A 25,984-nucleotide genomic window follows, 5' to 3' on the forward strand; every position below is an offset into this window, starting at 1 on the left:
TCTTCATTTCACTAACCAAAATATTTTCGGATTGAAAGAATTCTACATATTGCTATAGCAGCCCTCAATAATTTCTATGATTATTTTTTTTCCTGAACCAATTAATCAATTTACAATTTATCCTTTCCTAATTTTTGGTTGCCTGAATTTACAGCTGTGATGTCCAACTTAATTCACTTACTATAATTTATAAATTGCTACTTCTTTGTCTGAATCTTAAATAAGATTCATTGGGAAAAAATACTATTTCTCAAGCCTAATTTACATATATTTCTACCTAAGCATTATTTGACTGAAAACAAAACCTCATTAAATTTCTAACACATGTTGAAATATTATCCTCAAATAACAATCATATGTTTAAGTTTACTGATTTATATACACTTCTTGTCTTTCTTATAATGACATCAGATCAGCAAATAAGTCACTGAAAGGTCCTTGAAGGTGATCCATGAAACCCTGCAATTGATAAATTTGAGACAGAGCCACAGAACTGACATTGTCCAGAATATAACTATATTTTGCAGAAATAATGCTAAAAAACTAAACATTTCAGTATAGATACGTATAGAGCAGCGAAAATATGTATTCATAAACTGTTGCATTAGTTTCCAGAATTATTTTCAATATAATTAAATGGTTTACAGTTTAAGTGAGTTTGCATGGTTAATGGATGCAAGGATTTGTAAAGTAAAAATTTTTTTTAGCTAATTATTTTATAGGACTACACATTTAAAAAAGTATTGTATTCAGAGTATTTGTTGATATAGGTCCTATTTGTAGATTCTTGCTGTGTTAAACATTACAAATGATAATTTTTAAAATTATTTTTACTAAATCATTTTAAAATATAGAAATAACTCTACAACAGATTAGCAAAAAGTAACATTTTATAAGCATAACTATATATTCTATAACAAAGAATATAATGAAGAGCGTGGCATATGTTTGCATTTTTCCGAATTGCTTTAATGCTTGGTAATCCATCTGTTGCAATATGTGATCTTGGTTGAAGCATACAAAGATATGCATAAACCTAGTTGGCAAAGAGATAAGTATATTAATAGTCTTTTTCAGATAATTATGGACATTCTTTTGGTTACTACACCAAAACACAAAGTAGTTGCAATACAGAATCTGGAACCATGTCAATTAACTTTACACATTCTACTATATAGCAATCTATTTGTTTTTATTGCATTTTGAATGGATCTTTTATCCATTGCATAATTTTGTTAACATCATGTATTGATCATTTGGAAAGTACTGGTTTCCTGAGTTACAATGTTAACACAATTTAGTATGCAATACCAATAGTTACATTTGTCAATATCACCACCAATCTCATAGGAAAGTTCCTAAGTGTTGGAAAACCCATCCTGGTAGATACAAGTTTTCCAAATCCCAATTTCCCCTTGAAAGTTCGTATTTTATCATTGGCTTCAAATACGATCAGCGATTTTTCTTGAATTGACAGTCTCACCTTGTTCATTTATGAGAAACTATCTGAAATCCTTAGATATGAAAAATTAGTTTTTCTATCAGTCACTCTTTCAAGTAAAAGCATTGTTCCATGAGTAAAGCAGCTAGTTCAGCTCACAAAACAAACAATTACGCAATTGCATTTGCTAAAGACAACCATCATGTTCCAGTAGGGAAGAGAAGTGCTGATGGCTTATGTGCACTTCCGTCTTCATCAGCCTGAATAAGAAAAGGATGTGAACTTGACAGACAAATATTATAAAACTAAAAATTATTCTGTGAGAGCTCTTCCTCAACTACATTAGGCAGCACTGTCCACGACTTCCATTACTTTTCTGTTAATTTTTCTGCCACATTTTATCCAAGCCTCTATTTATAAACTTATCCAAGTTTATATATAGCACAATAATTACATATATGTAAATACATTTCTTGTTGTAGGTAATCATATTCATCTTTGTATAACTGACACTTAGCAAATACTTTGGCAGGTAGGAGGTCTTTAGAAACACAAACTAAAAACATGAATATTTTTATTTTCTATACAGATATACTAAATGCTACATGACTTCAGGTGATTCTCTCAACTCCTTTTGATCCGTTCCTGACTTGGTAAAAGCCACTGATCAGTGAAGGTAAGGAATTGGTCTTGCTTCCATCGAATCATCTTTAGTGTGTCCTTCCTGTCCCCTTATAAGTCTAATCTGTGTCGGGAAGTGTGTTCTTAGCGTCAGGACCTTTATAAAGGAATTTTATTCCCTGCTTCTTTGCTTACTAACTGTATTATATTCAAAGTCTAAGCCTCAATTAATAAAATGCTACCAAAGCCTCACATTGCTCTAACAGGTTCCAAAAAATGCTGAGGGTCATACTGAGAATTTTTCACACTGTATCTCATGTCCTTGAGCATTCTCTCTGTGAATGTGAGTGTAGTTCTGTAGTATTGAGAGGAATTGTTTAAAAATAAACATTCTTTGATACGTTAGAATAGTGTTAGATTTACAGAAATTGGCAAAAGTATTACTAATAGTCTCCATATATACCTCATCCAGTTTCCCTTTGTCATTAAAATCTTATGGTACATTTGTCAAAACTGAGGAACCACAAAGTAAGGAATTTAGCTATGTTAGTATTAATTAAATCTCACATTTTATTCAGATGTCTGTAGTTTACTTAATATTTTTTTGTGTGCCTTTTCTGTTCCAGAATCCCATCCAGGATTCTATACCACATTTAGTCATTCTGCCTCCTTAGCCTCATTTGGCCTATGATAGTCTCTCAGACTTTCATTGTAATTGATGACTTTGACAGTTTGGTTAAGTACTGCTCAGGTGTTTTGAAATTATCTTCAATTTGGACTTCTCTTGTGTCTTTCATATGATTACTCTGGGGTTATAGATTTTGGGGAGGTGGACCACAGAATTGAAGTATCATTCTCATAAAATTCTATCAAATGTAAATGCTGCCAACTTGATCAACTGGCCAATGTGGTCATTGCTATGTGTTTCCACTCTGCACTGACTTTTTAGCCTCCTCCTTCCATATGCTACTATTTAGAGTAAGTGGCTAAGTGAAGCCCACACTCAAGGGGTAGTGAGGGACATTAAATGCATTCCGTGGAAGAGGAATGTTACTTAAATTTTTTGGAAGTATTCTATAAGGGAGATTCCCCGCCCCCATTTTTTTTTTTATTTCTATAAGTTTGCATTCATAGAGGTTTATTTTCTACTTGGGGTTATAATCCAGTACAATGTTATTTATTTTTGGCTTGAATTGTTGCAGCTTTGGTCGCTGGGGGCTCTTTCAGATGGATCCTTTGTCCCAATGACATGCTTCCATTCTGTGGTTTTTGTGGTGTCCTTGCTGTCTAACATTGTAAGTTACGCCAGGCTCATTTTGTATATGCTCTGCACCATCTGCAGAATCAGCCATTTCTATAAGGAGGTTTGGTTCCTTTTGCTGGAGAATGATACTGGAAAATGAGATCTGAGCACAGGGTATTTATATTGCTACCAGATTAGTCACTCTTTCTGGCCCTCTCAGCAGACAGAGCTAGGCAATTTATGTATATATATAAATTACACTAACACATGTATACACGCACATCTATAATTGCCTCTATATCCATCAATCCATCTTTATCTAAAGTGAGAAATGAAGTGTTCAGTTGTCTCTGATTTTCATCCAGTATCACATGGTTCCTCAAGCCTTTTCCCTTCTTCTTCTAGCCTTTTCCTCTGTTCTCTCAGCCAATAATGAGAAGCATGGCCCCCACCATCTGTCATCCATTTCCTTATGTGTTCAATCCCAGTATGCAATGTACAGGAATGTTTGCATCTATATCTGTGTGTATATATAGTGAACTGTTAAAAGACATTTCCTAGGTTACCTGAATCAGTCCCTTTCCCCTGATTCTCTTCTGCGCATTATAAAATTTATTAATAATGGAACTAGCTTTTCGTCAGTCTGCATTCCATTCTGGGATCCTCCAGCTTCCCTGTTGAATTGTTTTCAATTTGCTACATTAAGTTCATTCTTTGTGCTGTGAAGTTCTATGTGCTTTGACAAAAGCATGGCATCATATATCCACCACCATACCATCATATAGAAGTTGTAGCTTTCTAAAATTTCTCCTGTGCCTCAGTTATTCAACCTTTACTCACAGACTACTGGCAACCAATGATTGTTTACCTATCGTTTTGCCTTTTCAGAATGTTGTATAAGTGAGATCATATATTACATAGCATTTTTTCTGCCTGGTTTCTTTCATTTGGCAAAATGGAGTTATATTTCTTATATATTGTTTTGTGAATTAGTAGTTCATTACTTTTTATTGCTGAATAGTATTCAAGTGTGTGAATGTACAATAGTTTGTTTATCCAGTCACTGTTTGAAAGACATCTTGGTTACTTCTGGTTTTGGGCAATTATGAATAAATCTGCTTTAAACATTGGCATGCAGATTTTTGTGTGGAAATAAGTTTTCATATCAGTTTGGTAAATAACATAGAGTGTGATTGTTGAGTCATATGGTAAGTCTATGTTTAACTTTATAAGAAACTGCCAAACTGTCTTCCAAAGTGGCTGCTGTACCATTTTGCATTCCCATTTACAATTTCCATTTGCAATGAATAAGAGTTCTTATTTTTCTGCATCCCTGAAAGCTCTTGCTCTTGCTTTTTTTTAAGTCATTCAAATAATTTCACAAAATTTCTTATTTAGTCTGCTAAAATAATGAAATATATTGCTTGATTTAAAAATGCTGAACCAGTCACGCCTTACTGGTTATGTTTTATCCTTAGTTATATTTTATCCTTTTTGTATATTGCTGGATTTTCTTTTGTTAAGGATCTGTACATCTTTGTTCATGAGAGCTATTGATCTGTAGTTTAATTTTCATGTAAAATATTTATCTAATTTTGGTGTTGGAAAAGTGTTCCCTCACATTTTCTGGAACAGATTGTATAGATTTGGTATTATTTTTTCTATGAATTTTTGTTAGAATTCACTAATGAGAGCATACAAATCTAGTGTGTTTTATTATAAAGTTTTTAACTGCTAATTAAATTTGTTCAGTAGATACTATTCAAATTATCTCTTTCTGTTTGAAATTGTTTTGTTTATGTCTTTCAAGAAATTGGACAATTTCATTTAAATTGTTAAATTTATGGCCAAAAAGTTGCTCACCATATTACTTATTATCATTGCAGCAACTTAGGATCAATAATGAAGACCCCTTCTTTCATTTCTGATATTGGTAATTTGTATATCGTGTCTTTTTTCTTGGCTATTCTGATTAGAACTCTATTAACTTTATAGATCTTCTCAAAGAATCAGCTTAGGACTTCATTGATTTTCTCTGTTGCTTTCCTGTTCTCAAGTTCATTGATTTCTATTCTAATTTTCACTTCCTTCCTCGACTTAAGTTAGGAGGAAATAAAAACAGTTCTTCTGCAGCTAGAACAAACTGAAAACAAGCCTCCTGCGGTTATCTGACCACCATTCTACATTCTGTTCATCACTTTAGACATAATTTTTCTCCTCAAGCCAGATACAGCATCTCAGCATGTTCAAAAGAACTTGCAGCTGGGATGGTCACCATATAATGGTTCCTGTGAATGGAGGAAGCTTCTCCCTTTTCCACCTAAGAGAGGAGGTGAATTAAGTTGTATGATAACAACATTCAGAAAACTCCAACATATCTAGTTTTAAATCTCACATTTCTAATAATGTATGACAACATATGATTATACCCAGCTATTCAAACGCAGAAACCTTTAGCAAAAGCAACAGAAAGATTTTAGATCAGATATGACAATTTTGCATAATTGTTTCATATTGAAAGGCTATTAAATTATTTTCTGAAACTCCCTCAAATCTTATTAGATGAGGGCAAAGAAGGAGACAGTGTTATTATTAAAAAATCAAGTAAACATTTTAATTATATGAAGATCAAGTAAAAAGATATTTAAGTTTCTAACTGTAAAGTAATACAGAAAATCCTCACTTTTCACAGTACTGTGTTAACTGAAATCCACGCATCCTGGATCATACAAAGTGAGAATGTTTTTCAGATATGCATGGGTTTCCCTTAGGAGAGTGAAGTGCAAATTGAACACCACAGCCATTTAAAGGTTAAATTAAGTGAGTGCTATAATTGATGCATCATCATGAAACTTTTCTATGTTCATAATTTAATTATCAAAGAACATTGGAAAAGTAAACATATGAAATGATAGTCAAAAACAAGTGATAGGGCAGGCCATGGTGGCTCAATAGGTAGAGTTCTCACCTGCCATGCCAGAGACCTGGGTTCAGTTCCCGGAGCCTGCCCAATGCAATAAATACATGAATAAATAAATAATAGAAATTTCCTTCTGAACCTTATTGTGCTTCTCCTGAGTTTTATGTTTCATGCTTTTTTTATTGAGTTGTTCTTTTTTTTCTCTATCTGCCCTTAATGTGTACTTATATCATGAGCCACAGATTGCTATTGAATGTATGCACTACCCCTTAATACCTGATGCTGTTCTGTCTCTTTTTATTCTCTGCCTTTTATCCCTGTTTCAGTTTTTATGTTTGAATACTTAAACCAATGCTCAAACTGCTTTGAATTGTGAACTAAAATATTCTTTCTGAGCAACTTCTTTCTCAGAAGCAGCAACTACATATGTATGGAAATATTTCTGTAGATTCTTATGGAGTATTATCATTTGTAAGGGATTTTATTCTTTGCACATTTTTCCAAATTAAAATATGTCTGCTAAGGATCCACTTCAACAAACTCTAATAAAACACATCGTCTTCCACTGCAACATTATATATGAGAACAAATTATTAGATAACCTAAATGAAAGAGCCATGATTAAATAAAGAACATATATATATATATATATATATTAGTATCAGTCTATCCATTTAAAAAAGAAAGGTCATGAAGACATAGCCATGGAAGGGTGCATATGATAGGTCGTTGTGTGAAAAATGGGAAATTTGTTTACCTAGAATTATATCAGGAAATTTTATTTGTTTATATATAACTATCTACCTGTTGTGCTACCTTTTTATCTATCCCTAGTTAGCAAATCAACAATGCCTAGCATATAGCAGATACACATCCTGGACCCTTCATCCATATTTCTTTATTATGTAGAGAACTATTGCTTATTTTGCCTTCTCTTGTTCTCATCTCCATCGTCCTCCACTTAGTTCTGCAAAGCCCTAGCACTCAGTTAACCACAAAACTAGATGACTTTTTAGGAGAAAACATAACAAACTATTAATAGTGGTTAACATCTAACAGTGAGACTGTAAGGGAATTTGGAGAGAGAAGGCAGAGAATGTGCACTTTTTAAGTTGTAGTTTCTAGATTATTTACTTTTCTTCCACAAGCATGTTGTATGTACGTGTGCATGTTTGTGGGTATAAAACTACTGCAACTCTGTATCAGAATCCTAGAAAGCGGTAGAAAGTAGATTGAAATTTATTGGAAAATAAATGAACGTTAAATAAATCACGTAGAAACTTATCAAATCATCAAAGGGAGTCATGGGTCTATAAATTTTAGTGGATTTGTTCTTTGTGAGGCAATGATTAAAATTCCTGCCAAATATACATAGGTCATTCCATGGCAGTTCTGTTTCAATATAATGGGCAAACTTAAAGTTTAGCATTTTTATATCCATTCTCTTAGGCTTTGTGGCTTACATGTAACTATGAAAAAGGTGCATTTTTGGTATGTGTTATCGAACACATATTGGTTTTATCTGTGCATCAATAATTCCAGTACCTGTGTCGCCTGGATGACAGGGTATAAATACACTGCCGATGGCATCTACTGACCACAAAGAGCTCAGAATGCCTTCAAGCCCCTGAGCCATACTCTCCTGCTAAAAGAATACCAATTCCAAATATCATTTATATATAAGCATATGTCAGTGGTTTTTCAGGGAAGGACTTGGCAGAGATTCCTTAACGGATGCTGTGTGTCTCACAAAGAAAAAAGCAACTGTAAAACAAGCGAACTTACCCAAGTGTAAGGAGTTGCAACCTTTCCTCTCTAATCTTCCTAAACAACGGGGTCCTTTTGTGTTCATCCAGGTACTAAGCTTCGTGGAACTAAGTGGAGGGGTGATGGCAAGGAAAAAGGAGAAGGCAAAATTAAGCGCATTACTCTTCATATGAAAGGGGCTTATAAGCAGGAAGAATCCAGGAGGGTTGCAGGAGGAGAACCTGTTTGCAAATAGTAGGAGTTTACAGAAGGAGCAGAGGAGGAGCAGAGAGGCAAACACCACTGCAGAAAACCTACTTTTGTCAGTTATCAGTCTTACATGCTAATAAATCCAATAAAGATTATTTTTCTATTCTTATCTCACATAACCTCTTGGCTGGCTTTAATATCATTGACAATTTTCTTAGAAAAACATATTACATTGTTAGCTTTCCTGACATGACTAAATGCCTGATTGTTCTCCTACTTCTTTAGAGTCTTTTTGTTAATCTAAGCTTCCAGAAAGTTCTCTCCTACAGGACTTCTTTTCATGGGAGAACTCTTGGGTCCAAGTCTAGGCTTTCCTAGGGGATCTCATCCATTTCCAGGCACCATATGCTTATAACTTCCAGTTTTATATCTTAAGGTCTGATCTAAATATGATGTATCCAATGGCCTACCTGCCATTTCTCCTTGAATATCTGAAAGGCATCCAAATAGTATATCTCCAAAACAAAAATTAAGTTTTATCGAGCCACCCAAACAAAAATAAAACAATTATTCTTCCCTCGATCTATCTTTTTTGATACATGAGTCCCAAAATATCCTTGTTCCTTAAGCAGGAAACCTGTAAACCATCCCAATCCCTCTCTAACCCTTAGTCCTCACCCAATGCATCCATATTCTCTTAACACTTCTTCTGTAATACAACAACAATTAATTCAATTTTATCTTGGCTGAAGTAGCCCAACACATTAGTATCTCTTTCCTTTGTCCTCAAATTAATCCATTTCCCCTTTAGCTTCCTTCTAACATTTTCCACATATGGTAAATAGAAGGAAATGTAAGCCAGATCATGTCAATGTACTGCTTAAAAATTTGTGAGCCTCATTTTACTTATTCAAACTTTCGTTCTAGACTCTAGCTAGCTCCCAAGCCCCTTAAACTATTTGCTCCTCTCCTCTCCATGCCCAATTTCTACTGGTATTCCTTTTGTTCTTCCAAGTAAAGATCTTTCCTGCCTCACCACTTTCTCTGCCTGGAACATTATTCTCCCAAGCTTTTACTCAGCATTTTTCTTCATATCCTTCAGTTCTCAACTCAAGCAGACCCGTCTAGAGAGGGTTGCCTGATTAATGAAGCCAAAAGAGGCCGTTTCAGATGATATGTTATTTATAAACTCCTATTTATAAAATCTTTCATTGGATTACCATATTTGTGCATGTGCCTATGTATTTTTATCATGTTTCTACTCTCTTTAATATGCAAATCCCATGTTTCCCAATGCTGATGACCTAAGGGTAAAGACTTCTCAATTGTTCACAGGTTATTTCCACAGTCTCTGCAATAGTTCCTGGCACAGAGTATGTTCTCAATAATTAGTATTTGGATGATGTTTCTGTGTTTTCTGCTATTATTATCCCTTTTGGAAAAAGCCTATATAGAAACCGAGCCTATTAGGATCTGCCTTGCAAGGATTCTTTCTCTCTCTTTTTTTTTTTTTCTTCATATGGAAAAGATACTAAGTCTGAACATTTTAGTAATGCATGACCACCAGTGTGACTGCATTCTTTCTTATAAGGTATCTTTTTTAGTCCAAATAAAGGAAAATAGAAGACACATGAAGTGACTCCATCAAAACCCTCTTATTTAAAATTTATTTTGCCTTTCCCAATGACCATGTCTGTTTCCTTATTCTTTTTAGGTAGAAAGACCCTTGGATTCCTAATAAGATAGAGGAAGTCTTAAGGTGATTTTTCTATAAATAAAGGTAATGCTGTTATCCTTAAAGCAAGAATCAGGGGGTAGGAGACTCTACTGATACATGCAACAAAAGATTTTAGGTATTAAAAAGAGGTGGTTTGTCTACTCATTCATTTATTCATTCATTCAGATAGTCATCATGTAGCAAATATTTGCAAAACATATACTCCCTCCCAGAGTCTGTACTAAGTCATTAATACACAGTGATGGAGAAGTCCTAGGCTTTCCAAACTTTACTATCTTGTTAGAGATTCAGAAAACAAACATATAAGCACATAAATATATAATTACCACTTGTAGTGAAGTGCTATAAAGAAAATAAGCAGAATGTTGTTGAAGTATAATAGGAGGTTGCTATTTTAAATGGCTTCATTAAAAAAGTCTCCTAAATAGAAGTGAAATTGAAGGAGAAAATGAAATATAAGAAGGAGGTTTAAGTGTGAGACAAATAAATATAGGGAAAGGGCATTCCAAACAGAAGAAATAGGCTCCAAAGCAGAATAAAGTTTTACCTGTTGAAATAACTCTTAAAAGAGCAATGTGTCAGGAATCCCATGAAAGAAAAATTTTAAGGGAAGTAAGTTTTGGAGCTGTATTAGGGCAAGCTAGGTTATGCTGTAAGAACAGATGAACCCAAATATGCAATGGCTTGATATGATTGATTTCCCACCCACACTAATACTTGGGCATATGTTCCTAATCATGAACCTTTCCTCCAGGAAGAGTCTGGTGGAAAAAGCCTCCTTCCATTTTCAATTTGTTGATTCAGTGGCACCTGGTATCATTTAGTGGGGAAATGAAGAAAAGAAAAAGTGCATAATGAAGGCACACCTGCTCTTAACTATGGTAAATCTGAAGTGACATATCCCTTCTGCTCAAATTCTATTGCCAAGATACATATATAGCTTTGCTCTGTTTCAAGAAGAAATGCATTTTGTAAGCAATAAATGAGCTGTTGCTACAAGTGCTTTTTGACATACATGAGGTAGACATGCATGCATGATACATTGATAATTGTAAAATTGAAAATGGGGACCATAGAAATGGGCTGGTAACATAAATGTGCAGTTGAGAACAAATATTTGTTTATTTAAAATCATAGTAATGGAATATAACATTTAAGAAGAAAGTCTAATAAAAGAAGTGTATTGAGGCTAGAACTATCATTCAAAAAGCTCTAAAATTTGGAACTTATATTTAAGATTATATGGGCGAAGAGACTAAGATGAAAAAACTAGAGTTAGAGGGAATTTCTGGAGATCTTAATGTTGCAAAAGCCAAAGAGCTAAGTGTTGCAAGAAGGGAAACATTGTTAAATGTGTTATGTTACTAAGAAGTCAAGTAAAATAGCCTGAATGAATATGATACGAAGTTTTTGGTAAGTTTTGCAAGAGGAATGTAGTTGAGTTCTGGATGCAGTTAGAAGAGAGTTCAAGAATATAAGAGGGATTTCTTCTGAATGAAAGTGTTGCCTCCAAATGGCTCTAATGGTTAAATAGCAGGAAAAAAAGGGATAAAATAAATAATGAAAAAGTAAGATAGGTACAGCAAGACTCAAATTTAGATAAATAATTCCATGGAAAGTATTGAAGAGATGAAACAAAGACAGAGAAGACTAAGCAAGTCTGAAACAGGGAGTAGTGTCTGGTGGTTGGCTTCTACAGAACAGAAGAAATTAAATTCTTCCATGCTAGACAAAAGACATGGGATAGTTTCATTCTTTGAAGCCAGTCATGGGTCTTTCTCCAATATCATTAAACATGATTGAAGAAATTTCTTCTAATTCTCCCTAAGACTATAGTTGCTAGGAAATGGAAGCTACATCTTGGGACACCAAAACTACAGACTAAAAACCACATATCAGCTAGGCATGCTCTGAGCTGCAACGGGACTGCCATATCCTCAATTTCTTATGAGAATTCACTTATGAGACCTGTTTCTAATTGGGACTTTAGAGGACCAGAGGGATAAAATCACAACTTGCAAATTACGGTGGGTGCCGGGCACAAGAGAACGTGGCATAGACACAGAGAGAAATAGATAGACAGGGAGCCAGAGAGACAGAGTGAGAGTATGATAGAGAGAGAAGGGAGAAAGAGAAAGTGAGAAGACAGAGAAAGAGAGAAAAAATTCCCTCTCAAAATGAGTGTACAAACATGAAGAAATGTAGTACTAAAAACACCATAAAATCTAGGATCAGTACTTTAATTCATAAAATATTAATTTAATTTTATAAAAGAGCAATATAAAACATTAAAATCAGTACATTTTAGATTTTCAAAGATATAAGTAAAGGCATTACTTACATTTGAAACAGAAGAATTTATGAAACATAAACAGAAATGAATAAGAGCTAGAGATTATAGAGAAAATAGAAACCTTAAAAGTAAAAAAAAAAAAAAAAAAAAAAATCAGGAGTGCTCATAAAAATGCAATATCCAGAATAAACCCCAGAAAAGAAAGAGATGATAACTGAGTTGATGCATTTGAGAGCAATAATATTTCATTAAAAGTTTAGCACAGAGAGATGTAGGGTAGCCATTCCAGAACAGAATCAAGAAAACCATGGGAGAGTAATAATTACACAGTAATTGGGAAGGATTTTAAATAGTAAGATATGTGTTAGTACTTACATCAAAAGTGTGCCCCAAATATTAAATAATAAAAATATAAAATTAAATGCATGCTTAGAAATATCACAGCAAAATCATTGAAATATATAAAATAAGAATAAAGAGAATTTTTTAATCCACCTGAAAAAAACAGTTATTTCCTACTATCTGACTATTAGCAGAATTTTCATTGGCAACAAATGCACCTGAATGTATATAGAGTTATCATCAAAACTCTAGGGGAACTATTCTGCTAACATAGAATTTTAGACCCAGACAAACTATAATTTAATAGTGTGGGCATAAGTATTTTCAGATATACAATGGCAAGAATGTTTTCAGTTCTGTAGTTATAATTTAGGAGTTAATAAGAAATGCTGCTCTAGACATATATAATAGGTTCCCACATAGTTCAATTTTATAGATGAGGAAACTGAGACACAAATTGATTAAATAACCATCTAAAAGTAGCATAACAAAAAATTGGCAGATCAAAAATTTGAAGGTACATATCCTCTAGAAACAGAATCTATGGATTTAATATGGCACTAAAGGAACTAGTGAAAGATATTTATCCACTATAAGGAAAGTCAACATGGAGGCAAACATTAAAGGTGGTCAGGGGGTGCAAGGATGGTTCAGTGGTAGAATTCTTGCCTGCAATGCAGGAGACCCGGGTTCGATTCCCAGTCCCTGTACTTCCCAAACAAACAAACAAAGGACAAACCAACCAAACAGAAATTCAACAAATAGTGCTGCAATAGGGATACTCACATGGAAAAAGAATGAAACACGAACCCTACCATACAGCATACAAAAAAAAAAAGAGAGTGATCAGGGTGGGCCACGGTGGCTCAGCAGGCAAGAGTGCTCGCTTGCCATGCCAGAGGACCCGGGTTTGATTCCCGGTGCCTGCCCATGTTTGAAAAAAAAAAAGTGATCAGACTATGTTTGAATACTTCTAACATGTCTTGCTGGTAAAAACTTTACATTTGAAATCTGTCTCTCTTCAATGAAGCATACTGCATATTTTCTATAGCATATTTTCCACTAAACCTTTCAAGTTCTTGCTTATATCAGATTCTCTATGAAAGTCTATGTAAAAGAACTATAATAAATGATAAGTAAAAGACAGACTTTTGAAGATAAAAACAGCTATAATAAAATCTGAGTGGTCTTTTCTGATAAGTCTCTGCACTAGAGACACATTATAAGGAAACCCAGATCTCATTCCCCACACCACAAGGAATGCTGTTTACCTTTAATGTGGGTTTTCTTAAAAGGGCTAGTTTTATATATTTTATCAGATGAAAATATGTCCAGAAATATTCTCCATATACCACTTCTGTTTTTTAAACATACATGCAAACAGAACAGAGATAAAAGACCCAAAAAATGCTTAGAGATAAATCTTTCTCCTGGATAATTTTCTGTTTTAAGATCAGTCTGCCATGTGACTTGGATTCACTGTCTATTCTGGGGTTCCACAAGGTGCTCATGAAGATTTATAAATGCAATTCTCCTCTTCTGAGGAAATAGGGACTGTGTGAGTTAACAATTCATTTAAGCAAAGTGATGCTGAGTGGAGTGGAGCCAAGTGATGCTAAAGCAGCTGAAGGGATAAGTGAACAAAGGTCAAAGGTATTTGTAAAAATTGCTGATGCATTTGTACGGTGGTATGAGAATACTGAGTAGAAAAATAGAGACTGATCAGGCAGGAAAGTATGATAGACAATTGAGCAAGTTCTTTAGAAGGTCAGAAGGTGTGGAATCCTGGCCTTGCAAGGAAGGACCCACCCCTAGTAAGAGGAGGCACTCAGGTTGAAAGAGAGGATGGCACCCAAGTAGTTCATACAGATGTGGGTTGGTCTGACAATGGGAAGAGAACTGAGCTATTTCCTGACAGCATCTATTTTCTCAATGAAATATAAGTAAATGACCAAAACATGAGAACAGTAAATGAACAGAGATGAATGGGATATTAGAAGAGGAGAAAATATATTCAGTGATCATGGTACAAAGTGAATTAGTAAGCTCACTGTAAAAACATAGACAACTTCTGTTCCATTTAAGGTTAGAGATTATAAATATACAGTGATATAAATCAACTTGATTACCATAATGTTATCTGGAAAGTCTTAACTACAACTTTAGACATAAAGAACACAAAGGAGTGGGTTCACCTAGTTTTATTGAGTACTGGGAAAAATGAGAAAAAATCAAAGAATGAATGCAAGAGCACAATTATAATGAGGAACTACTGAATCTAAGCTGAATGGAGAGAGAAATAAGATAGACAATCAGTTGTGGATAGAAGGTCTCAGTGAGATAGAGCATTGCTTCTGTGGGTGTGTTAAGGCACATGAAGAGAAAGGATATTGATGATATGATCAGAAAGAGGAACTATGAGTTCCAACCCAAGGGGCTCCATCTATTCCTCTTGAGCATCAACTCACCTTGAATTTGCTCTCAGGACTTCAAACTTTGGCCTAGGAATTTGATCCCCAACTTCTAATTAGTTTTTCTCTGGTTTTAGAGAACTTAGTCCGCCCTGTGTACAGTGTCAAGAATGTGATGTATATGGTTTATAATTGCATGCATAGAATTAACTGTAACTAGTTCTCAAAATAAATCAACTTAGTAAGAGATATTACAAATTCAAGAATTTCTGGACATCTGAAGAAAAGTTTTAAATTGGAATTCCAGGAACAAATCTGAGAATCACACCCCAGTCCCCAAGTAAGGACAAACCTGCTGGCGTGTTACAGCACCCTAATGATGCTGTCTTGGCCACAGTTAGAAAGCTGGGACCACCACCATCTCTAAATGGTTTGGAAAATTAGATGTGCCTGGCTCTTTGGGTAGCCAGTATTTTACTCAAATCCAACTATTTGATTGGTGGGAACCAAGCTACATGTTTGCCCTCTGTAGACATGGAAGCTGGGGAAGCCTAGAACTTTGTGATTCCATAATGGATTGACAACATGAATACTATCAAATCATGAGGAGAGTATTCATAGGCTTTGAGTAGACTTAAAACATATCAAAGGGAAGGACCTGAGTTACTTCTCATGCTATGTTTTCTGGTTTTCTATTTTATTTAAAGACCCTGATCTATGGGCTCAGCCTTTACTACATTGTGCAACTATTGTGCAATTCTATATACACAAGTGTATTAGGGTTCTCTAGAGCAACAGAATCAACAGGAAATATCCATAAATATAAAATTTATAAAAGTGTCTCACGTAACCATAGGAACATTAAATCCAAAATCCATAGACCAATCTGTGAAGCTTCCAACTCTGATAGAGGAACTCCATGGGAGAGGCTCGCCAGCCAAAGCAGGAACAGAGAAACTGTCTCTTCTGAATCCTCCTTAAAAGCCTTCCAGTGATTAGATTAAATGTCACTCATTGCAGAAGATACTCCCCTTGGCTGATTACAAATGGAATCAGCTGTGGATACAGCTGACATGATCATGATTTAATTCTATGAAATGTCCTCATTGCAACAGACAGACCAGTACTTGCCCAACCAGACAAACCAGTACCACCACCTGGCCAAGTTGACACATGAACCTGACCGTGACAACAAGTATATTTAGTAATGAGAAAATTTTGGTGATGAAATTACAAAAAGGAAAGGAAAGACTGAAATGTATTACTCTGATGTGCTATACACACATGCAAGGTATGCAGATTTTTCAAAGTTGTTACTTTGCCAAAAAATTTCTAAAATCTATATTCTAAATGTTAAACACCTAGTAATTTCTGATTGACGTAAGTAAAAGTGCTATGGCATGCTTGTGTGACTGAATCACTATACTCCAAAATGGATGATATCAAATCATGGTACCAACCTGGAAAAAAATTAGCTTCAAATGCTAATGCCAGACTACAAGTGAAATAAGATATGAAGCCTTTAATTTTACAAATATTTCTTTTTGCCTCATTTACCAAATGCTTCATGTGAATGCACATTTTTAAACTAAATTTTCTTCATAATTACCTCAATTCTGGATCACACTGCTACTGTACAACTGTTACTACGTCTCTGAAGAGAAGTTGAAGAAACACTTCTGGTAAAACATTTCTTTACATAAGGGAGTGAAACCCTATAATTTTTACAAGATGATTACATAAAGACCCACCTACAATTTTACCTAATTGTACTTCTTTATTGTATTTTCTCAACCTAGCTCCCTTTGTATTCACCCTTGTCTCAAAAGGAAAAAATTGAGAGTACCTCAAAACAAAGTGTTCAGACATATTTACGTGGTTAATTATTCTCAATTTGTGTCTAACTCTATAGCATTTCAAACAATTAGCGGAGAAGTTAACAATTCATTCTGACAATGATTCAATGATTTTCCATAGGTACAGGTACAGAAAAGACCTATTTTGCAAAACACTGAGCAAACAAATTATTAGTCATGGGCTACAAATAACAAAATTAATGAGAGCCCTGTATAATAATCAGGATGAATACAAATATAACCTTACAGATCACCATTAGCACATATAAGTAATTGGTGGTAATAATGGACTTAAAATTGTATAAAATGCATTAAAATTCCATTAGAAAATATGTTGCTGTTGCTCAATAGAGGCAGTGTGATGGTTAAGTATGTATATTCTGGAGCAAGATTGCCTGGGTGCAAATCCAGCTCAGCCAATATTAGCTATGTGGACATCACCAAGTTCTTCAATACTCTGGACAGTCTGCAAAGAAGGATAATTTTATTTCCTAGTCAGTAAAGAAGGACAACTTTATTATCTGTCTCACAGGATTGTCATGAAGTTTAAATAAGAATGAACAAATAAAAGGCATATTTAACATAACTGGTTACCTTTTTAATTAAATTTTACATTTTAGAAATATTTGTGATGATTTAGATAAAATTAATCATTGACTTGCTTACAGATTTTACATTTACATTTTCTTCTCCAGCTAAAGGTGAAACTATATCTATGATGCATATTTAGTTAGGAACTTGAATGTTTATCAATACTACCTAACAACTCTAGAGCTTTTGCTGAGGTTTAGTTAATCATCCGGGTCAGGGATTGGCAAATTTTTCTATAAGAAAGATGGAATGGACAGTATTTCCCAAAGCAGCATCACTCTGCGTGCCCTTTAGGCTAGTTTGGCTTAGTAGAGATCAAAGCACTGAAGACACTTTAGAAGGCTCCTCAAAGGACCCACTCGTCTTGTGTCCATCAGCAAACACCCAGCTCTATCTGTATTTGAGGAAGAGAGCAGACTTCCTAAGTCTGATATGCACCAGAGAATCATTATAATCCATAGTAAGGGAGACTTCTTGGGTCCTGAATGGATGGGCATATCCACAGGCACCACCCTGGAAAGAATGACATCCCTGTCCATTATTGATCATCTTCTCCTCAAAGTGAACACATATTCTCTCACCTTTCTTTGAGGTCACTCTTAATTCCAACCCCCAACACATTCAAGTTTGTACCTACCTAAGTTTAGTCTTCACATTGCAATGGCCACCCCAGTGGACAAGCACCTTCTTAATTGTTGAGGGCATAGTATTGCATCTTTGCCAGAGTCCTCCATTTTGATAGACTACAGTCAAGATACTGTCACAGCTTCTCCGTCACAGTGATTCCTCAGTCCTGTTCAATGCTACTGCAAACCCAGTATGATCTCTAGCTGTTTCTCTTTTCCTCTCTAATTAATCTCTCAACACCCACTAGAGGCAATTTGTAGTTCAAATAAAAGAGTACTAACACACTCACATACATACACGTCTATGCTATAATAGAAATTGCTTAATTCTATATTCCATTTTGCAGTATGAATACCAAACAGTAAAAATAAAGAGGAAGGAACTTAATTACATCAATAAAAATTTGGCCAGAACTCAACATAAATTTAAGCCAAAGTTTTTGTCTTTTCATGCAGTTTTTAGTCATTGCATATATGTATTTAATATGCACATATTTATAGTGATATCTAATATGGTTTTATAGTTGGCATTTCTGTTAATACTCTGCCTTACATATTTTTCCAGTACACCATTGTTTCTTTTGGTCTTATAGAAGTATCTAATCCTTATATCCCACCTTTATTTCCCAGCATTAATTCACATTTATGGATCTCCTCACATTGTCTCCAAACATTGCAATAATTTATATGATTATTATGAATATAAAAGAATACTTTCATTTTTATTTTGAAACTGTTATTTTATGATTTACACTCTCTGTTTCTTGAATATCTCATGTTATGAGACATCATGAAACTTCTTCCTACTTGAGGGTTGGGGAAGATGGTGGAGCAGGAAACTCTAGGAATTGGTTGCTAGGCAACTATTAAACATTCAGGGACTCTCTGAATCCACTATTTTGAAACTCTGGAGTCCAGTAAAACACTGTACAGCATACAGAAAAGAGTGGGAAGAAGAGGCTGGTAAACTGTAGTAAATACCAATAAATTAGGCTCACCATGCAGTAGTCACTGATGTTCAGCTCTTAATAAACAGCAGTGGGGTCCAGCTTTGGCATAGGATGCTGGTGACAGAAAAACACATAAAAATCCACTTTTTTAAAATGCAGAGGGATAGGGGGAGGACACGAGCAGATCATTGATCACTGTTTTTGATTGACAACTTTGGATCTTTGAATCACTGGAGATGCAGAGCTCTGATGGTGAACATTGTTCAAACCATCCCCAAAAGTGGCAGAAAGTTAAAGATGGTAAACTTCCTCAGACCTGTAGAGGATAGTTGAAGGACTGTATTAGCTGGTTGGAGGCTAAGCTGAGAAAACCCAGTATTTAAGAGCCGTGGAGGAGCTCCTGGTGCCCTACCTGGCCCCCATCATGCCCCGCCCCCAGGGAAATTTGGAAACTCTGAGGTTCCTTTCATAAGAGCCTGGCCTTGTTCTGGCTGGGTAAGACTGACTTGGGAAACTTCTCTTTGGCATGCCTTTCTTCCCACAATTTGATCTCCAGGCAAAAGCAGCTTGAGACAATGAAAATAGTATAAGGTACTTTTGAGGCAGAGTATTTCAGCAAAGATGGACCTGTTTTAAGTCCTGCAGCAGAACACCTGGGAGAGGGGTAACTGTGGGAGTAGCGGGGGTATTAAAACACCTGTAAACGGGGAAACTCCTAAGTCCTCTGGCAAGCACAAGTCCAGGACAAAATGCAGGCCCAGAAAGACAGCAAACACCCTGCAACTTGCATTCACCTTGGGATGACCTTCCTGATAGAAGGAGGGATTCTGACAGACAGCACCAGCCAATGCAAAGCCAATTTGCAAGGATGAAGAAGGGTATGTTTTGCTAATGTTTGCTTGGTTCTGTTAGCTACTGATATTGAAGAAAATCTCTTTTATACCACCAGCCGGTTACAAATTCAAGAAAGAGACATCTTAAGGAATAAATCCCATAGTTAACATTTTTAAATATTAATACATTCGGTGTGTATCAAAAGATTGAAAGACAATTAAAAATCAGAAAATGATAGCTCGTTAAAAAAAAGAGGATAAAAATACAGAAAACATTAAGGAAGAAGACTAGATTGTGGGCATACTTGACAAAAACTTTTTAAAAATGAACTTTGATATGCTCAAGAAGGTGAAAGAAAATACAGAGAGGACTAAGGGATATCAGGGAAAGAGTCAATATACTCAAAGAGATGAAGGAAAATACAGAGAAAGAACTTAAGGATATCAGGAAAACTATGAATGCAAAATATGAGAATATTTTAAAATGAATCCAAACAGAACTACTGGAGCTGAAGAAACAAAATAATAAAATGAAAAATTTCCAGGGAGGTCCCATCAAGATATTGGAGCTGGCAGAAGAAAGAATCAACACACTTGAAGACAAGACAATTAAAATGAGTCAGACAGAGAAGCAGAAAGACAAAAAAATTATGAAAAGTGAAAACAGGCTAAGACACCCATGAGGCACCTTTAAGCATACTAATATACACATCCTGGAAGTCTCAGAAGGAGATGAAAAAAAGGAAGGGGCAAATGGAATATTAAAGAAAGTAATGGTAGAAAATGTCCCAAATGTAACAAAAGACATGAATATGCACATCCAAGAATCTCAGAGAACCCCAAACAGGACAAACCTGAAGGAAAAACTGCCCTGTCACATACTAATCAAACTGTTGAATGCGAAAGACCAGGAGAATTCTGAAAGCTGCAAGGAAAAAGCAATAGGTTCTGTACAAGGGATTTCCAATTACATTAAGTGTCAATTTTTCATCAATAACCACAGAGGCAAGAAGGCAGTGGGTTGAAATATGTAAAGTGCTGAAAGCAAGCAATTGCCAACAAGAATTTTAATCTGGCAAGGTTTTCATTCAAAAGTAATGAAGAGATTAAGTCATTCCCAGAAAAACAAAAGCTGGAGTACATCACCTTTAGAAACTATTGCCCTACAAGTAATGCTAAAGTGAGATCTTCAGACTGAAAGGAAAGGACATGAGATAGTGGCATAAAGAAATAAAGACCTCAGGTAAAGGATACCTTTTTGCGTAAATGCTAGTACAATTGTGTGGTGTTTTATGATGTGTAACTAACGCCACTTCTTTCTTCCTGCAGTTGCTAAAACTCAAATGCATAAAAAGTAATGATCAATGTAAGGTTTTAAATGCACAGTGTATGAAGATATAATTTGTTGCAACTAAAAAACTGGAGAGATATAAGAATAATATATTGTATACTATTTAAATCAAGTTAGTATAAAACAAATTGTGATTGTTATATATTCAAAATGTTAAAATTTACCCCCATCATCACCACAAGGAAAATATATGAAAAGCATGTTCACAAATGAGAAGTGACTCAATATGTTACAATTAAAAAAAAATGTAAAAATAGGTTTTAATGGAAGACCTGAGGAACCAAAAAGGTATAAGACTTACAAATATTAAACAACATAATAGCAGAAGAAAGTCTTGCTTATCAGTAGTGACACATATCAGTAATAACTTTAAATATAAATGGATTAAAACTTCTAGTCAAAAAGCAGAGATTGGTAAAATGAATTATAAAGTATGAACCAACTATATGCTGCTTACAAAAAAAAATCACTTTAAATTAAAAGACATAGTAGGTTGAAAGAGAAAGGAATGAAATAAAATATTCTGTGCAAGTAGTAACCAAAAGACAAATATAATGGGGTTGTTGGACAAATATAAGATAAAATAGACTTTAAGTCAAAAATATTTATGAAGTAAAAAGATGATTATTATATACTGATAAAGGGGTTAATTCAACAAAAAGATGTGGCAATTATAAATATATACACAGTTAATAGCAGAGCCCCAAAATTTGCGAAGCAAATATGCTCAGATTTGAAGAGAGAAATAGACATACTACAGTAATTGTAAGATAGTTTAATATACCTTTTACAATAATGGATGGAATACCTAGACAGAAGATCAATAAGGAAATGAAATATTTGAATGATACTCTAAATACACCTCAATAAGAGAGGAAGAATCAGAAAATTCGCAAATACATGGAATTTAAACAATGTACTTTTAAAAACCAGTGATTTAAAAGAAAAACACAAGGGAAATTGGAAAACATCTGGAGGCAAGTGAAAATGAAAATACAACATATCAAACCTTATGGGATGAAACAAAGGCTGTGCTAAAAGGGAAACATATAGCACCAAATGCTTACATTTAAAAGGAATACAGATTTCAAATCAGAGTCCTAACCTCAAAACTGGAAGAGTTAGAAATTGAAGAACAAACTAAACCCAAAATGAGCAGAAGACAGGAAATAATAAAGATTAGAGTAGAGATCAATGATAGAGAATAAAAAACAATAGAAAGAATAAACAAAACCCAAAGTTTGTACTTTTAAAAGACAAGTAATATCAACAAACCTTTAGCTAGACTGATGAAGTAAAGATGAGAGGACAAAAATAATTGCCAATCACACTGAAATAAAAAAATGACTATAAAAGGACACTATGAAAGACTGTATGCAAACAACTAGATAATCTAGATGAAAATGGACAAAAAACACACAAATTACACACACCAACTCAAGAGGAAGTAGAAAATCTCAGCACACCAATCACTAGTAATTGAATCAGTAACCAAAAACCTCCCAACAAAGAGTGCCCAGGACCAGAAAGTTTCACATGAGAATTTTACCAAACATTCCAAAAAGAATCAATACCAATATTGCTCAAATCCTTCTAAAAAATTGAAGTGGAAAGAACACTCCCTAATTCATCCATAAAGACAACATCACCCTCATAAGGAAAAAAAAGTTAAAGATACCACAAGAAAAGAAAATTATAGAACAATATCTCTTAAAAATATAGATGCTAAACTTTTTATCAAGGTATTAGCACACTGAATCCAGCAGCAACACAGTAGAAGAATTATATATCATGACTAAGTGGGATTTATCCTAGGTGTGCAAGTGTGGTTCAACATAAGAAAATCATTGGAAAAAAATATATGATCAATTGATGCAGAAAATTCATTTGACAAAACCCAGTAGCCCTACTGGGAATAGAAGGAAACTTCCTTAACATGATAAAGGACATGTATGAAAATCCCACAGCTAACATTATACTTCATGGTGAAAGACTGAAAGCTTTCCCTCTAAGATTGGGAACAAGTTAAAGATGCTCACTGTCATCACTGTTATTCAACTTTATGTCAGAATATCTTGTCAGAGCAATTTGGCAAGAAACAGAAATAAAAGGCATCCAAGTTGGAAAGGAAAAAGTAAACTTATACATAAACTTCTCCTATATTCAGAAAACCCTGAAAATTTCACAACAATCTCCTGGAGCTAATAAATGAATTCAGCAAAGTGGAAGGGTAAAAAATCAATACCCCAAAATTTGTAGTGTTTCTATTCACTGGTAATAAACAATTGGAAGAAGAAATAAAGAAAAAAATTCCATTTACAATAGCAACTGTGCCGGTCTGAATCTGTGGTGGACCCCAGAAAAGCCATGTCCTTTGATCCTCATTCAATATTGCTGGGTGGGAGCATTTTGATTGTTTCCATGAAGATGTGACCCCCCAATTGTGGGTGGTAACTTTTGATTAGATGATTTCCATGGAGGTGTGTCTCCACGCACTGAAGGTGGAGTTGCTTGCTGGAATCCTTTAAAAGAGGAAACATTTTGGAGAGAGTCCCTTTTTGGTAGAGCCACGTGAAAGCCAGCCGATGCCGCCATGTTCGCCATGTGCCCTTCCAGCTGAGAGAGAAATGTTGAACATTGTTGGCCTTCTTGAACCAAGGTATCTTTCCCCAGATGCCTTAAATTGGACATTTCTATAGACTTTTTTTAGTTGGGACATTTTCTCAGCCTTAGAACTGTAAACCAGCAACTTATTAAATTCCCCTTTTTGAAAGCCGTTCTGTTTCTGGTATATTGCATTCTGGCAGCTAGCAAACTAGAACAGCAACTAAAATAATCAAATATCTAGGAATAAATCTAACCAAGGATATAAAGGACTTATACACAGAAAGCTACAAAATACTGCTAAAAGAAATTGGAGAACATCTAAGTAAGTGGAAGGACATCCTGTATTCATGGATTGGAAGACTGCTATCATTTGGAACTATATGTACCCCAGAAAAACATGTACTTAAAGTTAATCCATTCCTGTAGGTGCAAACCCACTGTAAGTTGGATCTTTTAATGAAGCTAGTTCAGTTACGGAATACCCTACCTCAATAAAGATGGGTCTTAGTCCTATTTCTTGAGTCCTTTATAAATGAAATGAGTTCAGTGTCAGAAATGAGAACGAATTAGCCACAGAAGCAAGAAACTCAAATCAATGAAACCTAAAAAAGAAGGGAAAGACCAGGAGAGGGATGCAACAGAGGAGCCAAGGATTGCTGGCAGGCTGACTTCAGGAAAGAACTATCACCTTGATGATGCCTTGTTTTGGACATTTTTCTGGCCTCAAAACTGTGAACTAAACCCATTTCATGGTATTTGCTTAGAACACTCCAGGAAACTAAAACAAAGACTAAATATTGTTAAGATGCTAATCCTACCCAAAGTAATTTACACATTCAAAGGAATCCAAATCAAAATTCATCTAGCCTTCTTTGCAGAAATAGAAAAGTCAATAATCAAATTTATATGGAAAGTGACCAAAAAGGGAGAAAGAAATGTAACAAAATAAGGTATCAGTGGGTAAGAGAGTTTAAATAGAGTCGAGAGGCTATTCTGGAGGCTACTCATATGCAAGCTTCAGCTAGATATTGCTAATTGCCACAGTTTGCCAATCCCCAACCAACATCACTCCTGTTAAACCTAAAGAACACCAAGGGCTGTATCTGAAATCCTATAAAAGTTTCAGGCATTGTTTTTTTGTTTTGTTTTTGTTGTTATTGTTTTGTTTGTTTGCTTTCAGAAACCTAAAGCGTTCAGATGATTCCTAGGCCAGATAAGTCCTGAAACCGGGAGGTACCTGTCTCTCCAAGAACATCAACCAGTTCCATTCCCCTACCCCATATTGTCAGCCATCCATTTCAGTATTCTATAACCCCATTAAAAAGTAACTCTGGAGGGCATACTTTGAAGTAAAAGTATCTAAATCACAAAATAAATTGGAGCAATTCACAGTTCTCCATGAGTGTATGATTGTTCCCTCAGATCTTTACCAATCTTTTCCACTTTTGTCAATAAAGGAGTATAAAATAGTTCATCATTATTTAGATTTTGTAACTAAGTGCAAGTTTCAAATATTTTCATATATGTATTAGTCATTCTGTGAATATCTTTTGTCCACTTTGCTATTGAAATATTTATCCTTTTTCTTGTGAATTTCTAGGAGCCCTTTGTAGATTAGGCATAGTATATTTTTGCCTGTCATTTGTATTGCACATTTACTCCATGCTATGGTTTTTCTTCTTTACTTTAAGGTATCTTTTTCCAACAGAAAAAATCAATCTGTTCAAAAAATTACATGGGAGGGTAAAGGACCCTGAATAGCCAAAACCACCTTGAAAAAAGAACAAAGTTGTAGGACTCACACGTCATAATCTTAAAACTTATTACAAAGTCACAGTAAGTAAAACAGCATGGAACTGGGGCAAAAACAGACAAATAGACTAATAGATTCTAATTGAGAGTTCAGAAATCAGTCCTTGCATTTATAGTCAAATTTTTTTTGCATGCTATATGGTGGGGTCATATTTCATTTCTTTTCCATGTGAGTATCCTGTTACTTCAGCACCATTTGTTGAGGGTTTTTTTGTTGTTTTTATTGGTTTCTTTGTTTGTTTGTGAAGGGCATGGGCCTTGAAGCTGGTCTCCTACATGGCAGGCAAGAATTCTACCACTGAATTACCCTCGCACCCCCCTGTAGTCAACTTATTTTTGACAAAGGGCAAAAACAGCTCCATTGACAAAGATTATTGTCTTCACAAATGGCCT

At 34.8% G+C, this 25,984-nt stretch overlaps 1 long non-coding RNA gene and 1 other non-coding gene across 2 annotated transcripts in view; one reads left to right on the forward strand and one right to left on the reverse strand.

Moving 5' to 3' along the window:
* Positions 1 to 937: 937 nt before the first annotated feature.
* LOC143646128 (uncharacterized) overlaps positions 938 to 25,984 on the reverse strand; it is an 83,138-nt gene continuing 58,091 nt past the window's right edge. The window contains exons 2-4 of the long non-coding RNA XR_013157311.1: positions 19,037 to 19,102; positions 8,011 to 8,099; positions 938 to 1,036 (exon numbers count right to left, since the gene is read on the reverse strand). This is a non-coding gene — a long non-coding RNA (uncharacterized LOC143646128). The remainder of the gene's footprint in view (positions 1,037 to 8,010; positions 8,100 to 19,036; positions 19,103 to 25,984) is intronic.
* TRNAC-GCA (transfer RNA cysteine (anticodon GCA)) lies at positions 13,194 to 13,264 on the forward strand. The gene has a single exon. It is a non-coding gene; the product is annotated as a tRNA-Cys (tRNA).

The sequence above is a fragment of the Tamandua tetradactyla genome, chromosome 9 (assembly GCF_023851605.1).
Source record: "Tamandua tetradactyla isolate mTamTet1 chromosome 9, mTamTet1.pri, whole genome shotgun sequence".
In the NCBI taxonomy this organism is placed as follows: Eukaryota; Metazoa; Chordata; class Mammalia; order Pilosa; family Myrmecophagidae; genus Tamandua; species Tamandua tetradactyla.